General features: G+C 51.8%; 1 protein-coding gene across 4 annotated transcripts in view; it reads right to left on the reverse strand.

The window, feature by feature from the left end:
• Positions 1–11,764, reverse strand: part of OPHN1 (oligophrenin 1) — a 155,054-nt gene extending 143,290 nt beyond the window's left edge. For 3 of the 4 annotated variants that reach the window (XM_073640918.1, XM_073640917.1, XM_073640916.1), the window contains exon 1: positions 11,415–11,763. The gene's annotated coding sequence lies outside the window, so the exon portion shown is untranslated. Of the gene's footprint in view, positions 1–11,414 lie in introns of all 4 variants that reach the window. The other variant, XM_073640914.1, reaches the window with a different exon arrangement.
• Positions 11,765–25,785: the final 14,021 nt, after the last annotated feature.

Genomic DNA, 25,785 nt, shown 5'->3' on the forward strand with positions numbered 1-25,785 from the left:
ACATGCGGCAATCAGACTAGTTCCCTGGAACAATGCCCCATCACAGAATCCAGTGCCCATAAGCTAGAACATTATATTCTTCAAGAAAGGCATCCAGGGCTTCTTGTACTTCTTGTAGTGAATGAACCTTTACAACAACATGTGGCAGAGAGTCCCACTGCTCTCACTGCTTTTACAGTAAAGAACCTGCCTCTGCGATTATAATTAAATCTACTTTCCCCTAGTTATAGAGGATGTCCCCTTGTCACAGTTGCAGGTCTGGGTGTAAAACAATCATTATACAGACTCTGTACTGTCCTCTCATCTATTAGCACATAGTAATTAGATTGCCCCTCAGCCTTCATTTTTGATAACCCGTCTTGATACTATTACATCTATTAAAAGAACTAAATTCAAATAACGAAAATATTACAGGAGAAACAGATTTCTCTTCCAACCCAACCTTAGCGCCCCCCCTGTATGGCAGCTCCACACAGCCCCCATTAGTGTACATGTCCACATGCCATACCCGCGGGTGGCCTCTGTTACATTGGGCGATACCCAGTGCATGGAGCGGCATCCTGTGGTCACTGATCCCTAACTATGGGCCAGACGTATATATCACCGAGGAGGCTACTGAAGCCGAACGAAAACTCATGTAGAAGCCCTAAAGAGAGACACAAGGGGAGACTAATAAAGCTGCATAAAGTACTAGGGCTGGGGCTAGATGGCCACTTTGGCCATGGTTCCTATTTCCAAGATGACTGTGTGTCACTACTGCATCCAGCATCATGGAGGTGAATGAGGTCACATTGTAACCCGTGAGAAGGAAGACTCAAAATGTCAGAACTAGTTTGGGTTTTGTGTGACTTCCTTGTCGCAGTACCCTAAGGGTCAGAAGCTGACCCCATTAACTGCATAATGCTGAGACGCACCTGTCTGTGTATCTGGGCCACAGCTGAAGTAGCCATCTAGGCCCGGCCTTGTCTTTGTTGTCCATGGCAACCAACCACAGCACAGCTTCCATTTTGTATTGTGCTGTGCTGGTTGCTACAGGCAACAAAGACCGTTCTTCCTTCAGACGTTTCATACATCTTCCCTCCAAGAAACTGTCCATAGAAGAGGACACCGCAATGTCTTACACGTCTCCCTTTTTGGGGAAATTATTTAGCACTTTTACTTTCTAACACGGCCAGTTTCCTTTCCTTACCTCCATCTTAGTCTGACTAGAGGGACCTAATGTTAATATTTGCACGCTGTCCTCTGACAGCTCTCCATGACCAGGAAGCCTTTGTATAAATAAGCACACCCCAGGATGTGTGGTAACCTCGCTCCATTCCCCGTGCACAGGTGCCGCACGCATCCAGTACACAACGCCGGGAGGACAAAGTAACACTGACACGGCTGCCTTTCCGGAGATTATCCCTTTCTTCTTCCTGCCAAACATCCGCATGAGAATAAAATAGCGTCCCCTCCAGCTCACATGGGGCCGGTGCCTCACGATCCGTATATACAAGTAGCATTCATATCTAGTTGGCCTAGAAAAACCGTCGTCTTCAAACTTATCCAACATAATCTCCCTTCAGCTCTCTACAATCAATGCATCCATCAAAAAGGAATTCTAAACCTTTAGGAAAGACAAATGTATCCTGTTCTGCAAACCAGGACTGCGCAGTTATTTACCATCTGATTGTGGTAAAGTCGTGTCCGGATAAGTGTCAGAAAGAGACAACAATCAGATGGGGCCAATCAGGAGACTAGGGCTGAAGAGTCACAATTTCAAGCCGAATTCATTGAGTTTTTGCAGGACAATACGAGACTTGTGGGCTGCGCATCTTCCTGAGAAAACACACCGCCTTTTTGGAAAGCTCTTGCGGAGGCTCCCATCTTCCCCTGACAGGGTTAATCACAATTTCAAAATGATGCAACCATTTCTGCTAAAACTTAGCACTGCACTTGTAAAAGTTATTGCTTGTTTCCATAGTAACGGAATGTATTGTCAGAAATACTGAAGGCCAACGACATACCAATACCCCCTCGCACATACACGTGTAGATCTAGTGATATCATTATAGGATTGCTATTAATACCTCGTGATAACCCATAATACATACAGTATATAGCCCTGGGGACGTACAGCAATAGTGTTAGTATTATTACTGTACGCCCCCAGGGCTATATACAGTGGGCGTGTGACTGCATAATATGCATTGCTGTACGCCCCCAGGGCTATATACTGTGGGCGTGTGACTGCATTACATGTATTGCTGTACGCCCCCAGGGCTATATACCGTGGGTGTGTGACTGCATTACATGTATTGCTGTACGCCCCCAGGGCTATATACCGTGGGCGTGTGACTGCATTACATGTATTGCTGTACGCCCCCAGGGCTATATACTGTGGGCGTGTGACTGCATTACATGTATTACTGTACGCCCCCAGGGCTATATACTGTGGGCGTGTGACTGCATTACATGTATTACTGTACGCCCCCAGGGCTATATACTGTGGGTGAGTGACTGCATAATATGCATTGCTGTACGCCCCCAGGGCTATATACAGTGGGCGTGTGACTGCATAATATGCATTGCTGTACGCCCCCAGGGCTATATACTGTTGGCGTGTGACTGCATTACATGTATTACTGTACGCCCCCAGGGCTATATACCGTGGGTGTGTGACTGCATTACATGTATTGCTGTACGCCCCCAGGGCTATATACAGTGGGCGTGTGACTGCATAATATGCATTGCTGTACGCCCCCAGGGCTATATACTGTGGGCGTGTGACTGCATTACATGTATTGCTGTACGCCCCCAGGGCTATATACTGTGGGCGTGTGACTGCATTACATGTATTGCTGTACGCCCCCAGGGCTATATACTGTTGGCGTGTGACTGCATTACATGTATTGCTGTACGCCCCCAGGGCTATATACTGTGGGTGTGTGACTGCATTACATGTATTGCTGTACGCCCCCAGGGCTATATACTGTTGGCGTGTGACTGCATTACATGTATTGCTGTACGCCCCCAGGGCTATATACTGTTGGCGTGTGACTGCATTACATGTATTGCTGTACGCCCCCAGGGCTATATACTGTTGGCGTGTGACTGCGTTACATGTATTGCTGTACGCCCCCAGGGCTATATACCGTGGGTGTGTGACTGCATTACATGTATTGCTGTACGCCCCCAGGGCTATATACTGTTGGCGTGTGACTGCATAATATGCATTGCTGTACGCCCCCAGGGCTATATACTGTTGGCGTGTGACTGCGTTACATGTATTGCTGTACGCCCCCAGGGCTATATACTGTGGGCGTGTGACTGCATTACATGTATTGCTGTACGCCCCCAGGGCTATATACCGTGGGTGTGTGACTGCATTACATGTATTGCTTTCCCCCCCCCCTAGGGCTATATACTGTGGGCGTGTGACTGCATAATATGCATTGCTGTATGCCCCCAGGGCTATATACTGTGGGTGAGTGACTGCATAATATGCATTGCTGTACGCCCCCAGGGCTATATACTGTGGGCGTGTGACTGCGTTACATGTATTGCTGTACGCCCCCAGGGCTATATACTGTGGGCGTGTGACTGCATTACATGTATTACTGTACGCCCCCAGGGCTATATACTGTGGGTGAGTGACTGCATAATATGTATTGCTGTACGCCCCCAGGGCTATATACCGTGGGTGTGTGACTGCATTACATGTATTGCTGTACGCCCCCAGGGCTATATACTGTGGGCGTGTGACTGCATTACATGTATTGCTGTACGCCCCCAGGGCTATATACAGTGGGCGTGTGACTGCATTACATGTATTGCTGTACGCCCCCAGGGCTATATACTGTAGGCGTGTGACTGCATTACATGTATTGCTGTACGCCCCCAGGGCTATATACTGTGGGTGTGTGACTGCATTACATGTATTGCTGTACGCCCCCAGGGCTATATACTGTGGGCGTGTGACTGCATTACATGTATTGCTGTACGCCCCCAGGGCTATATACTGTTGGCGTGTGACTGCATTACATGTATTACTGTACGCCCCCAGGGCTATATACAGTGGGCGTGTGACTGCATTACATGTATTACTGTACGCCCCCAGGGCTATATACTGTAGGCGTGTGACTGCGTTACATGTATTGCTGTACGCCCCCAGGGCTATATACTGTGGGCGTGTGACTGCATTACATGTATTGCTGTACGCCCCCAGGGCTATATACTGTTGGCGTGTGACTGCATTACATGTATTGCTGTACGCCCCCAGGGCTATATACTGTTGGCGTGTGACTGCATTACATGCATTGCTGTACGCCCCCAGGGCTATATACTGTGGGTGTGTGACTGCATTACATGCATTGCTGTACGCCCCCAGGGCTATACACTGTAGGCGTGTGACTGCGTTACATGCATTGCTGTACGCCCCCAGGGCTATATACTGTGGGTGTGTGACTGCATTACATGTATTGCTGTACGCCCCCAGGGCTATATACTGTGGGCGTGTGACTGCGTTACATGCATTGCTGTACGCCCCCAGGGCTATATACAGTGGGCGTGTGACTGCATAATATGCATTGCTGTACGCCCCCAGGGCTATATACAGTGGGTGAGTGACTGCATAATATGTATTGCTGTACGCCCCCAGGGCTATATACCGTGGGCGTGTGACTGCATTACATGTATTGCTGTACGCCCCCAGGGCTATATACTGTTGGCGTGTGACTGCATAATATGCATTGCTGTATGCCCCCAGGGCTATATACTGTGGGTGTGTGACTGCATTACATGTATTGCTGTACGCCCCCAGGGCTATATACCGTGGGTGTGTGACTGCATTACATGTATTGCTGTACGCCCCCAGGGCTATATACCGTGGGCGTGTGACTGCATTACATGTATTGCTGTATGCCCCCAGGGCTATATACTGTGGGCGTGTGACTGCATTACATGTATTGCTGTACGCCCCCAGGGCTATATACCGTGGGTGTGTGACTGCATTACATGTATTGCTGTACGCCCCCAGGGCTATATACTGTGGGCGTGTGACTGCATTACATGTATTGCTGTACGCCCCCAGGGCTATATACTGTGGGTGTGTGACTGCATTACATGCATTGCTGTATGCCCCCAGGGCTATATACTGTGGGCGTGTGACTGCATTACATGTATTGCTGTACGCCCCCAGGGCTATATACCGTGGGTGTGTGACTGCATTACATGTATTGCTGTACGCCCCCAGGGCTATATACTGTGGGCGTGTGACTGCATTACATGTATTGCTGTACGCCCCCAGGGCTATATACTGTGGGCGTGTGACTGCGTTACATGTATTGCTGTACGCCCCCAGGGCTATATACAGTGGGTGAGTGACTGCATTACATGCATTGCTGTACGCCCCCAGGGCTATATACTGTGGGTGAGTGACTGCATTACATGTATTGCTGTATGCCCCCAGGGCTATATACTGTTGGCGTGTGACTGCATAATATGCATTGCTGTACGCCCCCAGGGCTATATACTGTGGGCGTGTGACTGCGTTACATGTATTGCTGTACGCCCCCAGGGCTATATACTGTGGGCGTGTGACTGCGTTACATGTATTGCTGTACGCCCCCAGGGCTATATACAGTGGGTGAGTGACTGCATTACATGCATTGCTGTACGCCCCCAGGGCTATATACTGTGGGTGAGTGACTGCATTACATGTATTGCTGTATGCCCCCAGGGCTATATACTGTTGGCGTGTGACTGCATAATATGCATTGCTGTACGCCCCCAGGGCTATATACTGTGGGCGTGTGACTGCGTTACATGTATTGCTGTACGCCCCCAGGGCTATATACAGTGGGTGAGTGACTGCATTACATGCATTGCTGTACGCCCCCAGGGCTATATACTGTAGGCGTGTGACTGCGTTACATGTATTGCTGTACGCCCCCAGGGCTATATACTGTGGGTGAGTGACTGCATTACATGCATTGCTGTACGCCCCCAGGGCTATATACTGTGGGTGAGTGACTGCATTACATGCATTGCTGTACGCCCCCAGGGCTATATACTGTAGGCGTGTGACTGCGTTACATGTATTGCTGTACGCCCCCAGGGCTATATACTGTAGGTTTGGGCAGGATCACTGAGGCGCAGGTCCAGTATTCAGGGTAAGTTATTATTATGAGATATTAACAGCAAGCATTATGATAATATTAATTAGTTGTTTTTTTATGGATCTTACAAACATGGCAGCCTCTCCTCTAATACTGGACCCGTGCCTCGATGATGCAACACATGATTGAGTCCTACACACACAGTATGCGGTCCTGGGGACGAGCGGCAATAATATAAGGATATCCTCACATATCTTACATGGGCATGATCAGCGCCTAATACTGGCCCAGAGCCTCAGGAAACGAATGCTCTCGAATACACACGCACAGCAGTGGTAAGAATACGGCTCCATTCACAACAATAAGGCCTCGATCACATGTACTTATGAATCAGACAAGTGCAATCCAATAAAAAAATAATAATCAGATAGCACTCAACCAATGTTATTCACTGAGGCAGTGCAGATCAGCTATTTTGTTCTCACCTGTATTCAGCATGAAGAAAAAAAAATCAAAGCATGCCGTGTATGGATGTGTAAATCGGACGAGACTCGCCATTGCAAGTCTATGGATGCGAGATAAAAAAACAGACGACACACAGACCATCTGCATGCCATCCGATTTTTACGCACACATCTCAAAAGGAGCCACGAAATGTCACCAGCCAAGTACAGTAAATTCACAGTCAGAACCCTCAGGCTAGATAGATAGCTAGATAGATAGCTAGATAGATAGCTAGATAGATAGCTAGATAATTTCACAACCCCCCCTACATGTTATAAACTTGCAACCTTTACTACCTTTCATGTGGAGTTTATTCTACAGCTTTTTAGACTAGTTTAAGTAATAAACACCTAACGAGATGAACTGGAATATAAGTTGGTGTGCATGCAGCATGTAGGCGCATGAGAGGTTACAACCGTCCCGAATAGGGTCACCGTGACATGGTGGGATGGCTTTTACGTTTTGCTTTCAAAATTATGTTAACTTAGTAGCCTATATTATTTTCATGCACTATTGCTATTTATTTATTTACTGCAGGGTATTTGCATATTTTGCTTTTATCTTAGGTTTTGTTTAACAAATAAATAAATTAAAAAACCAAAGTGATGTCCCCTCATAAAATTGCACCCTTTAGTCCTTTTCATGTGGAGTTTATTCTACAGCTTGTTTAACCTAATTAATAAATAAATAAAAAAAAAATGTGGGGTCCCCCCCTATTTTATGAAACCAGCCAAGGTAAAGCAGACAGCTGAGAGCTGATATTATCAGGATGGGAAGATCTATAGTTATTGGGCCCTTCCTAGCCTAAAAATACAAGCGCGTAGCCACCCCAGGAGGTGGAGCATCACAAGAGATGTGCATTGTCCTAAAACACAGCTGACATCAAGCCCAGGTGTTAATCAAACACCTCCATTACTAACCCAGTACTAAAAAGTAAAAAAAAAAAAAAAAAACACAAAAATAGTTGGCTTTAAAAAACACTCCCTAACTTTTTCCCTGGTTCACCAATATATTTAAAAAAAAATCCCATGCAGGTCCGACGTAGTCCAGGAAATCCGCCATAGTCCACAAATCAAGAGTCCCCGCTGCACGCTGCGAGATCCGGCGATTGTGAAGTCTGATGACATCAGTAAAGCTACGGCTCTTCCCGGTTGCCGGGTCTTGCGGAGTGCAGTGTGAGCCGGGAGTGGCTGCTGCTAAAAGCCTATGGAGACTCAGAACGAGACTCCATAGGCTTGGGATGACGAAATAGGGGTACGTCGTGGGAAGCGCTGGACTACGTAGGACCTGTATGGGACCTTTTTTTTTTTTATTTTATTTTTTTTATAATAAATTGGTGATCGAGGGACAGTGTTTCGTTTTTATTTCTCTCTATTTATGTTTTTCAGATTTCCTGGACTATGTCGAACCTGCATGGAGCTTTTTTTGTTTTAAAATAAACTGGTGAACCAGGGAAAAAGGCGGCGAGTGTTTTTTAAAATAAACTATTTGTGTGTGTGTTTTTCACTTTTTAGTACTGGGTTAGTAATGGGGGTATCTCATAGACAACTCTCCATTACTAACACCAGGGCTTGATGTCAACTGACATCTACCCCAAGCCCCATTACCTCGATTGCCAATGCACCAGAGCAAATCGGGAAGAATGAAGGCGAAGCACCAGACTCGGAGTATCTGATGTGATGATTCATTTCTGGGGCGGCTGCGGTCTGGTATTTTGAGGCTGGGAAGGGCCCAATAACCATGGACCTTCCCAGCCTGATAATATCAACTCACAGCTGTCTGCTTTACCTTTGCTGGTTTCATAACATATGAGGGACCCCACGTCGTTTTCTTTATTTATTAGGTTAAACAAGCCTAAAAAGCTGTAATATAAACTCTACATGAAATGCACTAAAGCACACGTCCTACTCTGGCTTGTGAGCCAAATCTGGGTGATTATATTTGGCCCAAGGAAGCCGGGGACTATGTTGGGCATTAGTCTGTATGGAGGACTATGTGGTGCCCATTATACTGTATAGAGGTCTGTGTGGGGATCACAGTTCAGGCATCATACTGTGATGTGTCACTATACTTTGCTGGGGGGGGGGGGGTACCGTAGGTCATCTTACCATGCGTGTTGAGTAATTCACTGTGGGAGTATTATGCTGTATTTGGGGGGCACCTTTGTTGGCATCATACTTTATTACCTCTATTATTTTATTAATTCATGGTTCAGGGGCTCCCGGACACACACCACACGGCCGCTATAGGGCCCGTGAGTCAGGGGTGCCCGACGTCAGCGCCGCCCCCCTCCGCATCATGTATTCAACTGTATCGGCATCATAGATGCCGATAGTAATGATGGAGTAGAGAGCATCACATGACGCTCTCTCTCCCCATCATTCCCTCTCTGCGTCTGATGCAGAGTCATGATGTCATCGCGCCACGTTGTGCAGAGCAGTGGAGCTACTGCGACGCACTGCTGACACCAATGCTGCGGAGGAACGAGGAGGCGAGGAAAGTATTATATTTATTTTTTAACTCACTGAGGCAATAATACTGGAGGACTGGGCCCTGCATTATACTCTACATGGCTGCATTATACAGTATTGGGACTGCATTATACTGTATTGAGGACTGTGGGGAGTGCATAATACTGTATGAAGGACTATGGGGATTCAATATACTATGGGTATGCATTATACAATATAGAGGAATATGGGATGAATTATACTATATTGAGGACTATGGGGAGTGCATTATACTAAACTAGCAAAATGCTGCCTATTCATCAAAAATCATTGTTCTCACTCAGCAGCACATCACCCGGTGTAAGCTGCTGATAACATGATATGTATGGGGACAGATTGATCTATTAGGGATTGTTCTGTCCCCATCATTCTTCCTCACCCGGTGTAAAGAAGCCGGAAAACAAGCGTCGAATGACTTCAATACTGTCGATTACGCTCGTTTAACGGCCTGAATTCAATATGTAAATACAACTGAAATGTTTCCATGTGATGGTGCAATATATGAGTATTTGGGGCCCCACTTTAGGCTTTCGCCTAGGGCCCCTCTTTGTCCAAGACCGGCCCTGTATAGAATATATTATATTATTTCAGTCTGCCCTATTTGTGATGTGCCAACTTTATTGTAAGATCTATTACGGTAATTAAAATGTACTTTATTCATGGGACAAGCCCTCTAAGTTCGTTTCCATATGAAAAGTTGCATCAATGCATTTATTGATAAGGAAAAACTTCCTCAGTTGTAGACATTTTTTTAACAAATATGAAGGTTTGGCCGGCGACTTTGTCCAAGTTTTTAATTTTGGCCTCCGTGTATTTGAGTCTGACAGCTCTGCACTAAAGGTGCAATTTTAAAATATGCAGGGAGGTTGTGAAATTATTTATCTGCAGGCGGTCTATCTAATATCCACCTATATCTTTATATAAGATTGCTTTATTATTTTTGTCAGCTTGCTTCAAGTTTACATAGTGTATTATAGCATGTAAAATATGATGTTAAATACGCATACGGATGCTAGGCGAGATAATAATCGCACACTCGCATTGCACTCACTTGACAGAAGGTAAATCATACAGATTCCATTCGGCTAACTTTTCTGGATGAGAATGGGACAGATGTTTTATACGCTGGTGGATATTTCAACCTTTGCTCCAAAACATAAAAGCCTCCCCATAAGCCCCACAGTGAAATAAGGCATTCATAGGTGACCAGTGAGGGGCGCTGCAGTTTACATGCACTAGGCTGTGATTTCATTCCTGTTTTGTTACCCTCCGGCCTGTAGGCTGTATGGACCCGTCCTGCAGATGGCGGCACATTGCCCTGACAGGCCTCATATAAACAGGAACGTCACACTCCACTGTACACAATGCAGGAGCCGTAGTCACAGCTGGGTATGTACGGGTGTATCATAGTCACAGCTGGGTATGTACGGGTGTATCATAGTCACAGCTGGGTATGTACGGGTGTATCATAGTCACAGCTGGGTATGTACGGGTGTATCATAGTCACAGCTGGGTGTATACGGGTGTATCATAGTCACAGCTGGGTGTATACGGGTGTATCATAGTCACAGATGGGTGTATACGGGTGTATAATAGTCACAGATGGGTGTATACGGGTGTATAATAGTCACAGATGGGTGTATACGGGTGTATAATAGTCATAGATGGGTGTATACGGGTGTATAATAGTCACAGATGGGTGTATACAGGTGTTATAGTCACAGATGGGTGTATACGGGTGTTATAGTCATAGATGGGTATATACAGGTGTATAATAGTCACAGATGGGTATATACGGGTGTTATAGGCACAGTTGGGTACATCTAAGACATATCTATATACACATGTACAGCAGCCCTAATAGAGAGGATCAGGGTGATGGGTAGAGTAGTAGATGGATGGCAGTAACTGTACACACAGCAGTAATGATAGAGATGATGATGATGGGTAGAGTAGTGGATGATGGCAGTGACTGTACACACAGCAGTAGTGGTAGATGTGATGAGGATGATGGGTAGAGTAGTGGATGATGGCAGTGACTGTACACACAGCAGTAGTGGTAGATGTGATGAGGATGATGGGTAGAGTAGTGGATGATGGCAGTGACTGTACACACAGCAGTAGTGGTAGATGTGATGAGGATGATGGGTAGAGTAGTGGATGATGGCAGTGACTGTACACACAGCAGTAGTGGTAGATGTGATGAGGATGATGGGTAGAGTAGTGGATGATGGCAGTGACTGTACACACATGCACACAGCAGTAATGATAGAGGTGATGGGCAGATGATAGCAGCACATACCTGGCTCCTGGGCGCTGTGCACACTGAGCAGGGGCCGGGGAGGAGGCTGCTCTCTCTCTGGGGGTCTTTGTGTATCAGGCTGCAGCAGGCGCGGGGATTGAGGACGCCGGGGTCTCCCGGTACATGGCACTGTGCCCTCCGCCTCCCGTAGCAGGTGAGCACCTTGTGTCCTCCAGTGACAGTCGGGTCCCAGCTCCTTCCAGGAAGATTCCCCGGCGCCTCCTTGGAGCTGGGCAGACTGTGGCCGAGAAGACGCCTCCTCCTTTCCAGCCTTTCTCTCTTAAAGTGACAGTGTCTGCTCTGGTTTTCCCTTGCTTCTTCCAGGAAATGAAACGCTTTACTGCAGCGGCGGCTCTTCACCCAGTGAGGAAACCGGGAACTGCAGCCAGGAGAGGAGCAGAGGGGAGAGGAGAGGATCAGAGAAGAGAGGAGCAGAGGGGAGAGAAGCAGAGGGGAGAGGAGCAGAGGGGAGAGGAGCAGAGAAGAGAGGAGCAGAGAAGAGAGGAGCAGAGGGAAGAGGAGCAGAGAAGAGAGGAGCAGAGAAGAGAGGAGCAGAGGGGAGAGGAGCAGAGAAGAGAGGAGCAGAGGGGAGAGGAGCAGAGGGGAGAGAAGCAGAGGGGAGAGGAGCAGAGAAGAGAGGAGCAGAGGGAAGAGGAGCAGAGAAGAGAGGAGCAGAGGGAAGAGGAGCAGAGGAGCAGAGGGGAGAGAAGCAGAGGGGAGAGGAGCAGAGAAGAGAGGAGCAGAGAAGAGAGGCGCAGAGGGAAGAGGAGCAGAGAAGAGAGGAGCAGAGAGGAGAGGAGCAGAGGGGAGAGGAGCAGAGGGGAGAGGAGCAGAGGGGAGAGAAGCAGAGGGGAGAGGAGCAGAGGGGAGAGGAGCAGAGAAGAGAGGAGCAGAGAAGAGAGGAGCAGAGGGAAGAGGAGCAGAGAAGAGAGGAGCAGAGAGGAGAGGAGTAGAGGGGAGAGGAGCAGAGGGAAGAGGAGCAGAGGGGAGAGGAGCAGAGAGGAGAGGAGCAGAGGGAAGAGGAGCAGAGGGAAGAGGAGCAGAGGGGAGAGGAGCAGAGGGAAGAGGAGCAGAGAGGAGAGGAGCAGAGGGGAGAGGAGCAGAGGGAAGAGGAGCAGAGGGGAGAGGAGCAGAGGGGAGAGGAGCAGAGGGGAGAGGAGCAGAGGGGAGAGGAGCAGAGGGGAGAGGAGCAGAGCTGCCCCTGCCTCACTGTCTGCAGGGATCATAGGGACATCCCCGTGTACCTTACACTGTGACATTACCCCAGGAGGATTCAATATAGGAGGGGCATTTCTATACTAAAGGGGTCATCCACTACTCGCCAACAGTTGTTTAATCACTTCACGGCCCCTAGAAAATAAAAGTGTACGCTCCTACAGCGGTGCTGCGCAATATGGGCGCCGCTGTGTCCACGAGTGGCGTCACATTGTTGTGTCGTGACCACTACTGCCAATCAGCAGCAGCCATTACTGTTCTAACAAATTCCCCCTGACAGAATATTGATGAGCTGCAGCCAGTCAGCAGCCACTGATTGGCTGCAGAAATCACATGACACAACATTGTCATGTCAACCGCCGGGAAGAGCAGCATTAAAGAGAACCTGGCAGCACGATTTTGTAATGTAAAGTAAAGTCATGGCTGTAATGGCGCTGTAACACAGATTACATTCATACCTTTGGTGAAGAAATCCGCTTTGTTCTTTTATAATCACCATCTGACATTTTCTGCTATTTAGATTTCAGTGCACAGGGGCCGGATTGTACAGGGGGTCTTCTGATCCTTGTCTGTGATTCCCTGGCCCCTCCGCCTGCCTCTGGTCTGTGATTCCCCGGCCCCTCCTCTGCCTCTGGTCTCTAATTCCCCGGCTCCTCCTCTGCCTCCGGTCTGTGATTCCCTGGCCCCTCCTCTGCCTCCGCTCTGTGATTCCCCGGCCCCTCCTCTGCCTCCAGTCTGTGATTCCCCGGCCCCTCCACCTGCCTCCAGTCTGTGATTCCCTGGCCCCTCCTCTGCCTCCGCTCTGTAATTCCCGGGCCCCTCCTCTGCCTCCGCTCTGTAATTCCCCGGCCCCTCCTCTGCCTCCAGTCTGTGATTCCCCGGCCCCTCCACCTGCCTCCGGTCTGTGATTCCCCGGCCCCTCCTCTGCCTCCGGTCTGTGATTCCCCGGCCCCTCCTCTGCCTCCGGTCTGTGATTCCCCGGCCCCTCCTCTGCCTCCGGTCTGTGATTACCCGGCCCCTCCTCTGCCTCCGCTCTGTGATTCCCTGGCCCCTCCTCTGCCTCCAGTCTGTGATTCCCCGGCCCCTCCTCTGCCTCCGCTCTGTGATTCCCTGGCCCCTCCTCTGCCTCCACTCTGTGATTCCCCGGCCCCTCCTCTGCCTCCGGTCTGTGATTCCCCGGCCCCTCCTCTGCCTCCACTCTGTGATTCCCGGCCCCTCCTCTGCCTCCGGTCTGTGATTCCCCAGCCCCTCCTCTGCCTCCGGTCTGTGATTCTCCGGCCCCTCCACTTGCCTCCACTCTGTGATTCCCCGGCCCCTCCACCTGCCTCCGCTCTGTGATTCCCTGACCCCTCCTCTGCCTCCACTCTGTGATTCCCCGGCCCCTCCTCTGCCTCTGGTCTCTAATACCTCGGCCCCTCCTCTGCCTCCACTCTGTGATTCCCCAGCCCCTCCTCTGCCTCCACTCTGTGATTCCCCGGCCCCTCCTCTGCCTCCGCTCTGTGATTCCCTGGCCCCTCCGCCTGCCTCCAGTCTATGATTCCCCAGCCCCTCCACCTGCCTCCGGTCTATGATTCCTCGGCCCCTCCGCCTGCCTCCGGTCTGTGATTCCCCGGCCCCTCCTCTGCCTCCGCTCTGTGATTCCCTGGCCCCTCCTCTGCCTCCAGTCTGTGATTCCCCGGCCCCTCCTCTGCCTCCGCTCTGTGATTCCCTGGCCCCTCCTCTGCCTCCACTCTGTGATTCCCCGGCCCCTCCTCTGCCTCCGGTCTGTGATTCCCCAGCCCCTCCTCTGCCTCCACTCTGTGATTCCCGGCCCCTCCTCTGCCTCCGGTCTGTGATTCCCCGGCCCCTCCTCTGCCTCCGGTCTGTGATTCTCCGGCCCCTCCACTTGCCTCCACTCTGTGATTCCCCGGCCCCTCCACCTGCCTCCGCTCTGTGATTCCCTGACCCCTTCTCTGCCTCCACTCTGTGATTCCCCGGCCCCTCCTCTGCCTCTGGTCTCTAATACCTCGGCCCCTCCTCTGCCTCCACTCTGTGATTCCCCAGCCCCTCCTCTGCCTCCACTCTGTGATTCCCCGGCCCCTCCTCTGCCTCCGCTCTGTGATTCCCTGGCCCCTCCGCCTGCCTCCAGTCTATGATTCCCCAGCCCCTCCACCTGCCTCCGGTCTATGATTCCTCGGCCCCTCCGCCTGCCTCCAGTCTGTGATTCCCCGGCCCCTCCCCTGCCTCCGCTCTGTGATTCCCTGACCCCTACTCTGCCTCCGCTCTGTGATTCCCTGGCCCCTCCACCTGCCTCCGGTCTGTGATTCCCCAGTCCCTCCTCTGCCTTTGCTCTGTGATTCCCTGGCCCCTCCGCCTGCCTCCGGTCTCTGATTCCCCAGCCCCTCCTCTGCCTCCGGTCTGTGATTCCCCGACTCCTCCACCTGCCTCCAGTCTGTGATCCCCCGGCCCCTCCACCTGCCTCCGGTCTGTGATTCCCCGGCCCCTCCTCTGCCTCCGGTCTGTGATTCCCGGACGCTCTGCCTGCCTCTGGTCTGTGATTCCCCAGCCCAACTTCTGCCTTCGGTCTGTGATTTCCCGGCCCCTCCGCCTGCCTCCGGTCTGTGATTCCCCGACTCCTCCTCCTGCCTCCGGTCTGTGATTCCCCGACTCCTCCGTCTGCCTCCGGTCTGTGATTACCCGGCCCCTTCACCCTCCTACAGTTTGTGATTCCCCAGCCCCTCCTCTGCCTCCGGTCTGTGATTCTCCGACTCCTCCGCCTGCCTCCGCTCTCTGATTCCCTGGCCCCTATGCCTGCCTCCGCTCTGTGATTCCCTGACCCCTCCTCTGCCTCCGTTCTGTGATTCCCTGGCCCCTCTGCCTGCCTGCGGTCTGTGATTCCCCAGCCCCTCCTCTGCCTAAGCTCTGAGATTCCCTGGCCCCTCCGCCTGCCTCCGGTCTCTGATTCCCCAGCCCCTCCTCTGCCTCTGGTCTGTGATTCCCCTACTCCTCCGCCTGCCTCCGGTCTGTGATCCCCCGATCCCTCCATCTGCTTCCGGTCTGTGATTCCCCGGCCCCTCCTCTACCTCCGGTCTGTGATTCCCGGCCCCTCCGCCTGCCTCTTGTCTGTGATTCCCTGGCCCCTCCGCCTGCCTCTGGTCTGTGATTCCCCAGCCCCTTCTCTGCCTCCGCTCTGTGATTCCCTGGCCCCTCCGCCTGCCTCCGGTCTGTGATCCCCCGGCCCCTCCACCTGCCTCCGGTCTGTGATTCCCTGGCCCCTCCTCTGCCTCCGGTCTGTGATTCCTGGCCCCTCCGCCTGCCTCTGGTCTGTGATTCCCCGCCCCTCCTCTGGCTCCGGTCTGTGATTCCCCGGCACCTCCGCCTGCCTCTGGTCTGTGATTCCCCGACTCCTCCTCCTGCCTCCGGTCTGTGATTCCCTGACTCCTCCGCCTGCCTCCGGTCTGTGAGTGCCGGCCCGTCTGCCTGCCTCTAGTCTGTGATTCCCCAGCCCCTCCTCTGCTTCCAGTCTGTGATTTCCCAGCCCCTCCGCCTGTCTGCGGTCTGTGATTCCCTGGCCCCTCCGCCTGCCTCCGGTCTGTAATTTCCCAGCCCCTTCACCTGCCTTCAGAGACAGTCGGAGGGGCCAGAGAATCACAGACCAGAGGCAGGCGGAGGGGCCGGGGAATGACAGACCTGTGGGGCTGGCGGAGGGCTGAGGGGCCTGGGAATCACAGACCGGAGGAGGGCAGAGGGGCCTGGGAATCACAGACCGGAGGAGGGCTGAGGGGACGGGGAATCACAAAGGCAAAGGATCACATTCAATGGCGTTTGGCACGTTGGAGAGGTGTTCTCTCCATGGATGAACCTCGGTTTTCACAGTACAGGGCAGATGGCTGACTGCGTGTATGGCGTCATGTGGGTGAGTGGTTTGCTGATGTCAACATTGTGAATCGAGTGGCCCATGGTGGAAGTGGGGTTATGGTATGGGCAGGCGTATGTGACTCGCCCTCCCTGAGCGATGGGGTACCCAAAGCCGGGCCAATGCAGGGTGGCAGAGTGGGATGTCGTCGTGGCCGTGACCCGGTCCGTGCCCAGGGCAGTCACATGAAAAATAATGGGCTTGTTGATGAGTGGTTATTCGACTACGCCACCTGTGGTTTCTGGTGAAGGCCACCAGCGCTGCGACAGTCCTCTGAGGCTGATATTCTGGCAGCTTGTTTGAAGCTACTCCCCACAGGCGGAGTAGGCCTCAGAGCAGTGTCAAATGGACTGAGTGGAGGGATGGTGGGTGCAGGGCCGCGCGGGAATAACCAAGCGGAGACGGTAAATGAAGTCATCCAGGTTTTACTCACTTTAGTGAAGTAGCCGCTGCAAAGCTTCTCTCTGCCTCCCGTGACGATTGCGGCCACCAGGAAGGGGGTTCAGCACTTCCCAGGTAGATCAGGAGCACCTGTCAAGACCCCGTCGGTGTGTTCCTCTCCTTCTCCCTCTCTTTCTCCTTCTCCTCCCGCTTGTGTCCCTCCCTGGGATCCACTAAGCCGCCGGGCTTTTCCAACAGTGACGTGAAGTACACAGTCAGATATCGGGGGCCGGTCACCCCTCTTGCTGCAGGAATCCCTCTGGCTTGGCCAGAGTGAGGAATACAGGTGGCGACTCCGCTCCGTCCGTATCCCCCTGGGATCCTTTTGCTTGTGGAGCCTATCTCCTCTGCTCCCCTCCAAGGCCTTCCTAGAACGGGACCCTGACCGGGCAGAGACAGTGGTTAACTCTCACCCGCTCCTCGTCTCAAGGCCTGAGAACGAGGACCGTGAATCTTCAGCCAGCTGCAGACTCTTGCTGGACCCTGACAGAAGACCACAACCAAAGGACCTTAAACTTAAGATGGCCATAGATTATATATGTTGCTATAAGTGCTTCCTGTAAGTGTGTCCTCCACCCTCACCCACTACATGGTTCCCCCTATCTTTGGTCCCCCCCCATCTCCTCTATCCCGGAACGGGGCAGCACCCTGGTGCATTTAGCCCCCCTGCAGGACAGGAGTGGTGTAGTGTTGAGTGTGAAGTGGGGCCCTGGGTGATGCTCCATCCTTACCCGGAAGAGAAGATACCACACCTCTATCTGAGGTGCAGTACCCCTGTGGCGACTGAACCCTCAGGGGCGCCACATTCCCCCCTGGTGAAACACAGCACGTCCGCGGGCTGCAATAGAGCAAAGTGTTGGTACAGACATTCAAAATTTTAAATGCTTTTTGTAAACATTAAAACAATCTTCCCTTTATGGGAGGTTTGGACACTTTTAACGTTGCAAGATATATATAGTATAAATATATAAAACATTAAAGAGACATTATGCATGTAGAAAACACTGTAGAAAAGTGCAGTTCAGTAGCATGAGGGACCTGTCCAAAACCCTCAACGTAGGCCCTGGGGTGGCTGCAGGGCATGGAGATCCTGAGTTGGACCTCCAGTAGAGCCACACCAGACAGGTTTTGCTTCTGAGGTCTGAAGTAGTAGTAGAAGTGGTTTTTGCATAAAACCAATAGGGGGGAACCTAAATATGTGCAAACTATTTACAAAGTGAGTCTGTCCCCTACTCAGCGTCCGCAGGGACAAATGTCTATTTCAACAGATCCGGGTGCAAAAGAAAAACATGAAAACAAAAGTTTAAACAACAAGGAGGTGCATCCTCCGGGGCTGCTTAAAAGTGGTATCCCCACCGGGGGAAAGGCTCATTCTTGCCAACAGATCCTGACCGGTCCTCTGTAGGTAGGTGCGTGGGGGCATCCTTTCTGAATACCCTGTGGACATCCAGGGCATACCACCCACGCTCCCCGTGGTGGCGGGTGTAAGATACTAAATCACCCGGGTAGAGGTTCCGGCTTGGGTGGCCCTGCTCCAGCCTTGGCTCGACGTCCCGCCGGTTGACAAAGACGTCCCTGCTGAACTGTGGGCTCTGAATGAAGCCCCATCCTGCCTTCTGGTGGAAGCTCACAATAAGGCCTTCTTCCCGGGGGCTTGGACGGGTGGCCTCCGCCTGGCGGGCCTGTGTTTTCGCAGCCTTGGTGCGCACCTCCAGGCACTCGCAGCGGATCCTCCTCCCTCGCCGCTCCTTGTCGAGCTGGAGGAGCTCCTTTCTGTAGAACTCCTCCCGCCTCTGCGCTTCGGACCGGGTCTCCTGGAGGAAGCCCATCAGGTCGCCCCCCTGGCTGTCCCAGGCATACTCTTCTGCCGCCGGGCAGGTGACTAGAGGTGCGGGGAGCAGCAATAGCGGGGGCTGCTGCAGGCCCTCTACTGGTGCGGACCAGTCCGGGTTGGGGCAGGTGGATACCCAGGTTAGTGCAGGCGTTTTCGGATCGGGGGTCGGGAGGCATAGCAGGCCTCCGGGTGTGGCGGTGGCTTGGGCCTCGGACTCCGGAGCCAAGAGCTGCTTCCATACGATGGCGTCCGGGGATAGGGGTGCCGGCAAGAGGTCTAGGAGGGCTTCGGTGCGTCCCACGCCCGGGATAGGGGTTTCAGCCTTACCCGCACTTGGGCTGCACAGGGTCTCCTGGGCTTCCTCCGCCTGGGCTGGGGCCGCAATCGTCAGGCGCGACGAGCTCTGGCGGCGGGCCTTGATTCTCCGCAGCACGTCCTCTTTCCACTCGGCAGCGGCCAATCGTTGGGCCTCTTCGACCCTCCGGGTAAGGTCCTGCATTTCACCATGGAGGAACTCGGCCTCCTCCGCGGTCAGGTGGATTCCCTCCATATTGAGGGAGGTAGCAGCTGGTGGGCCAGCGACGGAGGGCATCTCCTTGGCTGCGTCCATCTCTGCTGCAGGGTGCGGTCTGCTTCTCCTCCTCTTTTCGGGGTGGCTCCAGGGCGGCTGGCTGACGGGCACTCCTTGGGACGTCCCATCTGTCTTGATGGACACTACTATGCGGACAGTCTCTGCTGGAGGGGGCGGTCGGCACTTTTGGCGCCATTGGGGAGCCAGGCCCACGATGGGAGGTCTTAGGTTGCTGTTGTTTTTGCACATAATGGCGTCCGTTCTTCTTGGGCGGGCGCCACATTGAGTGTGTAATGACAGTCTTTTGTGAAAGGCGCACAGTACCCGGCGGCAATGGGGATTATCTTCTTCCGTTGCTGCGGGCACGCAATCCTGCTGACTACGCCAAGTTTGTAACTCGCCGTCCCTGAGCGATGGGGTACCCAGAGCCGGGCCAATGCAGGGTGGCAGAGTGGGATGTCGTCGTGGCCGTGACCCGGTCCGTGCCCAGGGCTGTCACATGAAAAATAATGGGCTTGTTGATGAGTGGTTATTCGACTACGCCACCTGTGGTTTCTGGTGAAGGCCACCAGCGTGCGACAGTCCTCTGAGGCTGATATTCTGGCAGCTTGGTTGGAACTACTCCCCACAGGCGGAGTAGGCCTCAGGGCAGTGTCAAATGGACTGAGTGGAGGGATGGTGGGTGCAGGGCCACGCGGGAATAACCAAGCGGAGACGGTAAATGAAGTCATGCAGGTTTTACTCACTTTAGTGAAGTAGCCGCTGCAAAGCTTCTCTCTGCCTCCCGTGACGATTGCGGCCACCAGGAAGGGGGTTCAGCACTTCCCAGGTAGATCAGGAGCACCTGTCAAGACCCTGTCGGTGTGTTTCTCTCCTTCTTCCTCTCTTTCTCCTTCTCCTCCCGCTTGTGTCCCTCCCTGGGATCCACTAAGCCGCCGGGCTTTTCCAACAGTGACGTGAAGTACACAGTCTGATATCGGGGGCCGGTCACCCCTCTTCCAGCAGGAATCCCTCTGGCTTGGCCAGAGTGAGGAATACAGGTGGCGACTCTGCTCTGTCCATATCTCCCTGGGATCCTTTTGCCTGAGGAGCCTATCTCCTCTGCTCCCCTCCAAGGCCTTCTTAGAACGGGACCCTGACCGGGCAGAGACAGTGGTTAACTCTGACCCGCTCCTCGTCTCAAGGCCTGAGAACGAGGACCGTGAATCTTCAGCCAGCTGCAGACTCTTGCTGGACCCTGACAGAAGACCACAACCAAAGGACCTTGAACTTAAGATGGCCGTAGATTATATATGTTGCTATATAAGTGCTTCCTGTAAGTGTGTCCTCCACCCTCACCCACTACATGGTTCCCCCAATCTTTGGTTCCCCCCCATCTCCTCTATCCCGGAACGGGGCAGCACCCTGATGCATTTAGGCCCCTGCAGGACAGGAGTAGTGTAGTGTTGAGTGTGAAGTGGGGTTCTGGGTGCTGCTCCATCCTTACCCGGAAGAGGAGATACCACACCTCTATCTGAGGTGCAGTACCCCTGTGGCGACTGAACCCTCAGGGGCGCCACATATGTTATGGATAATGAACACAGGTACATTTTATGGATGTCATATTGAATGCACAGAGATACTGTGATGAGATCTTGAGGCCCATTGTTGTGCGATTCATCCATGGCCATCACCTCATGTTGCAGCATGATAATGCACGGCCCCATGTTGTAAGGATCTGTACATCATTCCTGGAAGCTGAAAACATCACAGTTCTTGCATGACCAGCTTACTCACCGGACATGTCACCCATTGAGCATGGTTGTGATGCTCTGGGTCAGTGTATACGGCAGCCTGTCCAAGTTCCTGCCAATATCTAGCAACTTTGCAGCCATTGAAGAGGAGTGAACAACACAGGCCACAATCACCAACCTGATCAACTCTATGTGGCTGAGATGTGTTGCACTGCGTGAGGCAAATGATGGTCACCACAGATACTGACTGGTTTTCTGACCCCCCAGACCTCCACAATACTGTAAAACTGCACATTTGAGAGCGGGCTTTTATTTTGGCCAATAATCATGCTGTCTAACCAACATCTGGATATGCCACATGTGTGAGGTGGATGGATTATCTCGGCAGAGGAGAAGAGCTCACCAACAAAGATTTACACAAATTTGTGAACAATATTTGAGAGAAAAAGGCCTTTTGTGTCCATAGAAAATGTCTTAGATCTTTGAGTTCAGCTCATGAAAAATAGGAGCAAAAACAAAAGTGTTTTTGTTCAGTATAATAGTAAGTGCCACAAAATCATGGCCCCAACACATCTGATCATTTATAAAGATAATGTGGCCAACCCTGGTAGCTCGTTCTACACCCAGCAATAGACAGCGTAATACAGCGGCTGTAGGAGGCAAACGATGCAAAAATTTTAATGAAATCCAATTGCAAAAATGATTGATAACCCCAATTGCGTGCATTTATGTAAGAAAAATATTTTTTCCCAAAGGTGGACAACCCCATTAACATCGCTGGCACAGCGTCAGTGCAGAGGGTGTGTATACAGTTGCTGCTACAGAGACGTGGAGGGCCTGGGACCCCCACTGATAATAGCTGGCCTCACACCCACTCCCTCCTATAGCACTGCTACTCAGCATTGTGGGAGCTGCGCCCATGCAAATGTGGCGCCCCTGAGGGTTCAGTCGCCACAGAGGTACTGCACCTCACCCAGAGGTGTGGTGTCTCCTTCTCTCAGGTAAGGAGGGGGTGCTGCTCGGAACCCCAACTACACTGCTCCAGACCAGCTGGAGGGGTAACATGCATGTGCGCAGCTGCTGAGCCCTGTCCCTGGCTGGAGTGGGGGGAACCCAAATGTAGGGGGAACCAGTAGTAGGTGTGGGTGGAGGAAGCAGTTTAGAGGAGCACCATAGTAGTAGGTATATAATGGGAAGCCATCTTAGGGTGGCAGGTCAGTCAGATCAGTAAGTGGGAGAAGTCAGTCTGGGAGCAGAGTCTCTTTAGGAGCTCTGCTCCACAAGTAGGGCCCAGTCCTAGAGGCCCAGGAGGGGAGCAGAGGAGTAGGCTCCGATCTAAAAGAAGGGATCCCAGGGGGTACGGCAAATGCGGGACGGCACCCGTACGCTCCGAATCTGTCAGAAGACAGAGGGATCGTAGGCCGCAAGAAGGGGACCGGCCCCTGGACCAGTCATGCAACTTCAAGTCTCGGCTGGAAAAACCAGAGGCTTCTGGCTTTCAGAGTCCAGTTGCCGAAGCCTTATTCTAATCTCCGCGAGGGTCAAGCAGGTCTGGGAACTCCAGTGAGAAAGGAGGGACCTCAGAGCACCCGAGCGGGATTGAGAGTGGGGAAGCGCAGGGCAGGAGGGAGAAAGACCCAGCGTGAAGACGGTCTAGCTAGGAACACAAGAAAGTGGGGTTCCGTCAGGTGCTCCTAATCTGCCTGAAGAAGAGCTGAACCCCTGCCTGGTGAACGCAGCACGACGTGGGAGGCTGGCACCCGTACAGTGCACCAGCGGAACTGTCATAAGAACTGTGAGTAAAGACTCGGATGACTGCACCGTACTGCCTCCGTCCATTCTTTCACCTGCGCCCTCTTGCCTCCCGGCACTACAACGCCCAGCGCAACTCACACTTCCTACACTGCCCTGGAGCTAGCTCTACCTGTGGAGAGCCACAGCATCCCTGCTGCCGTAACACCAGCTCCAGAGGACTGCTCCGCAGCGGCGGCTCCCTTTAGCCGCATTCCACAGGTGGCGTCACGAAAACTTTATAAATCCCCTATAAATATAAATAATCCCCCTTTTGGGTGACCGCCCTGGGCCACGGACCGGGCCAGCCACCGTGATATCCCCCACCGGCATCCAGAGGCCCGGCTGCCGAGTACCCCACGGCCCTGGGGGCGCGTCACGAAGACAACACTTCTCCCAAAATGGTGATTGGAAGCAGCACAATATAAAAGTGATGCAATGCAATTACTGGCCCTTTTAAAACTCTCTAGGGAATAAATATGCTTTATATATTAAAAAAAATTGGATCTAATTTATAAAAAAAAAAATATAAACTATACAAACTACAATAGAAGATACAAAGTAAAAAAATGAAATTGAAAATATAAGTAAAAAATAATAATGATAGAAAACAGGATTATTAATTCCTCGGGGCCCTCGTGGAATGTAAATACAGTACATTAGTTGCAAATGTTAGGGTTTTGGCGGTCCTAATTTATAGAAAGATTGCTAAATTGAGCAGTAACAATCCTGAGCATCCAAAATAATTGTTGGCATCCAAGAAATGGTTTATTCATTATTATTTTTTTATTGTTATTATACATCATTTTACTGACTTTAATAAATTTTTTCAAGCTTTTTCAATAGCTTTTTTATTATACAGTTCTTATATAAAAATCAGTTTCCTAACTAGCCTTCCATGGACAACGGCCCCTTTTTTCCCCCGCGGGGGCTTTTGATCTCCCCATTGTTTTCCATTTCAGAGAATGATCCTTAGAATGAAGGGGCTGCTTTAGTCTAAGTGGTCTCCATGTCCAGAAATAATGCCCGGCTTTATTACATAATCCGTACTTCTGCTTTAGTCAATGTGGAGTTTCACTTCCACGCGGAGATTCTGCCATTCATGCTGTTTTCATACGTTCGGTGAATGCACATGGTTTACTTGCCACACATGCACCGCCACACATAACATTGTTCTACTCACTAAAAAGGGAAGAAATGTGGCAAGTTTAGTTCAAGCAGCTGTTTCCTAATAGACATTGCTGGCATTATTCACAATGCCATCCCTGCCTCTTTTTTGGGCCCACAGCATCCAGTATCAGTAGCGGGCTTAATGCTGTTGGACAGCTGATGGGCCACCCAAATATTCAGAATATGCAGCCTGTGTTTGACTTGCTAAGTATCTACGAAAACAACCAAAGTGTACAATTTCATGACCTCAGAACCCGCTGAATGTTATATGGAAGAAATGGAGCCTGGTGTTTTACCTCCAGTAGCATAACTATACAGTTCAGGGGTATTTGTTAACCCCGGACCCTGGTGCTTGAGGTCCCCCAAATTAGGAATATAGCAGTACTGATATTTGTACATGATGTGTAGGGATCCTATCAGTAGCACAGGAATCGGCCGCCCCAGGCCCTATCACACTGAGGGGCCTACCATGAGCCACTTATAACTAGATTAGCGCACAGCACGCCAATACAGTTAAACCCTTCAGTGGAGCCAAGAGACACTCTCTCCCTGCCCTACCACTCTCCATTCTGCAGGCCGCAGGTTGCCCTAGGTTTGTGGCCTAGAAAACAGCATCAAACATGACATCAAAGTCCTGGCGCGGGCAAAGCAACATGGTGACGTCCTGGGTGTGCCCCAACACAATGAAATTGCCATGTCAGTGTGGCGCCCCTGCGGGTTCAGTCGCCACAGAGGTACTGCATCTCATCTAGAGGTGTGGTATCCCACTCTCAGGTAAGGATGGAGTACTGCCCGGGACCTAAACACCTGCATCCAACACTACACTACTCCAGACCAGCAGGAGGGGCAAGATGATCTGCTCCTCTGCTGAGCCCTGTCCCTGGCTGGAGTGGGGGGAACCAAGAGAGGGGGAACCATGTAGTGGGTGTAGGAAGGAGTTTAGGGGAGCACTTCAGCAAGTGTATAAAAAGGGATGGAACCATCTAGAAGGGTTCAAGTCAGAGGAGGACAGTGAGTGGCAGGAGCTCTGCTCAGAAGAGCGGGCCAAGAGAGAGGCCCAGGAGGTGAGACTGACTGAAGAGAGGAGAGGAGCAGAAAGGAAGGCTCCAGAAGGAAAGATGGGATCCTAGGGGTACGGGAAGTGCTGGAGGCCACCCGTACGCCCGAATCTACCAGGACGTGGAGGGATCAGGCTGCTGAGGGGACCGGCCCCTAACTAGAGAGAATTGCTACGTTCAACTAGGTAACCGTAGGGTGCAGCATTTCAGGTGCTGCAGCCAACAGCCACATCTAACTCACCAAAAGTGTGGCCATAGAGGACCCAGGGGACAGAGAAAACGTCGCCCGACAAGGTCCGCGGTCACTGGCTTGGGACACTGGGTGTGAGGTGCAGAGAAACGGCCAGAAGGAACACACAGAAGGGGGTCCCGTTACGTACTCCGGAGGTACCTGAGGGTTTGCTGAACCCCTCCCTGAGTAAGCACAGGACGACGTGGGCGGTTATAATCCGGAAAGTGTAACCTGAGGAACTTCACAACTGCGAGTAAACCCTGAAGACTGCACCCCACTGTCTCTGTGAATTATTGCTGCGCCATCATCCCCTGCACTACACTGCACCACGAGTGCTACTTCCATAATAGCAACATCTACACTGCCCTGGAGCTAAGTTCTACCTGTGGAGAGCTAAACCAACTCTGCTGCATTAACAACAGCTCCAGGGG

Source organism: Phyllobates terribilis, unplaced genomic scaffold (genome assembly GCF_046119375.1).
Source record: "Phyllobates terribilis strain yellow unplaced genomic scaffold, ASM4611937v1 Scaffold_7__3_contigs__length_470593459, whole genome shotgun sequence".
Classification (NCBI taxonomy): Eukaryota; Metazoa; Chordata; class Amphibia; order Anura; family Dendrobatidae; genus Phyllobates; species Phyllobates terribilis.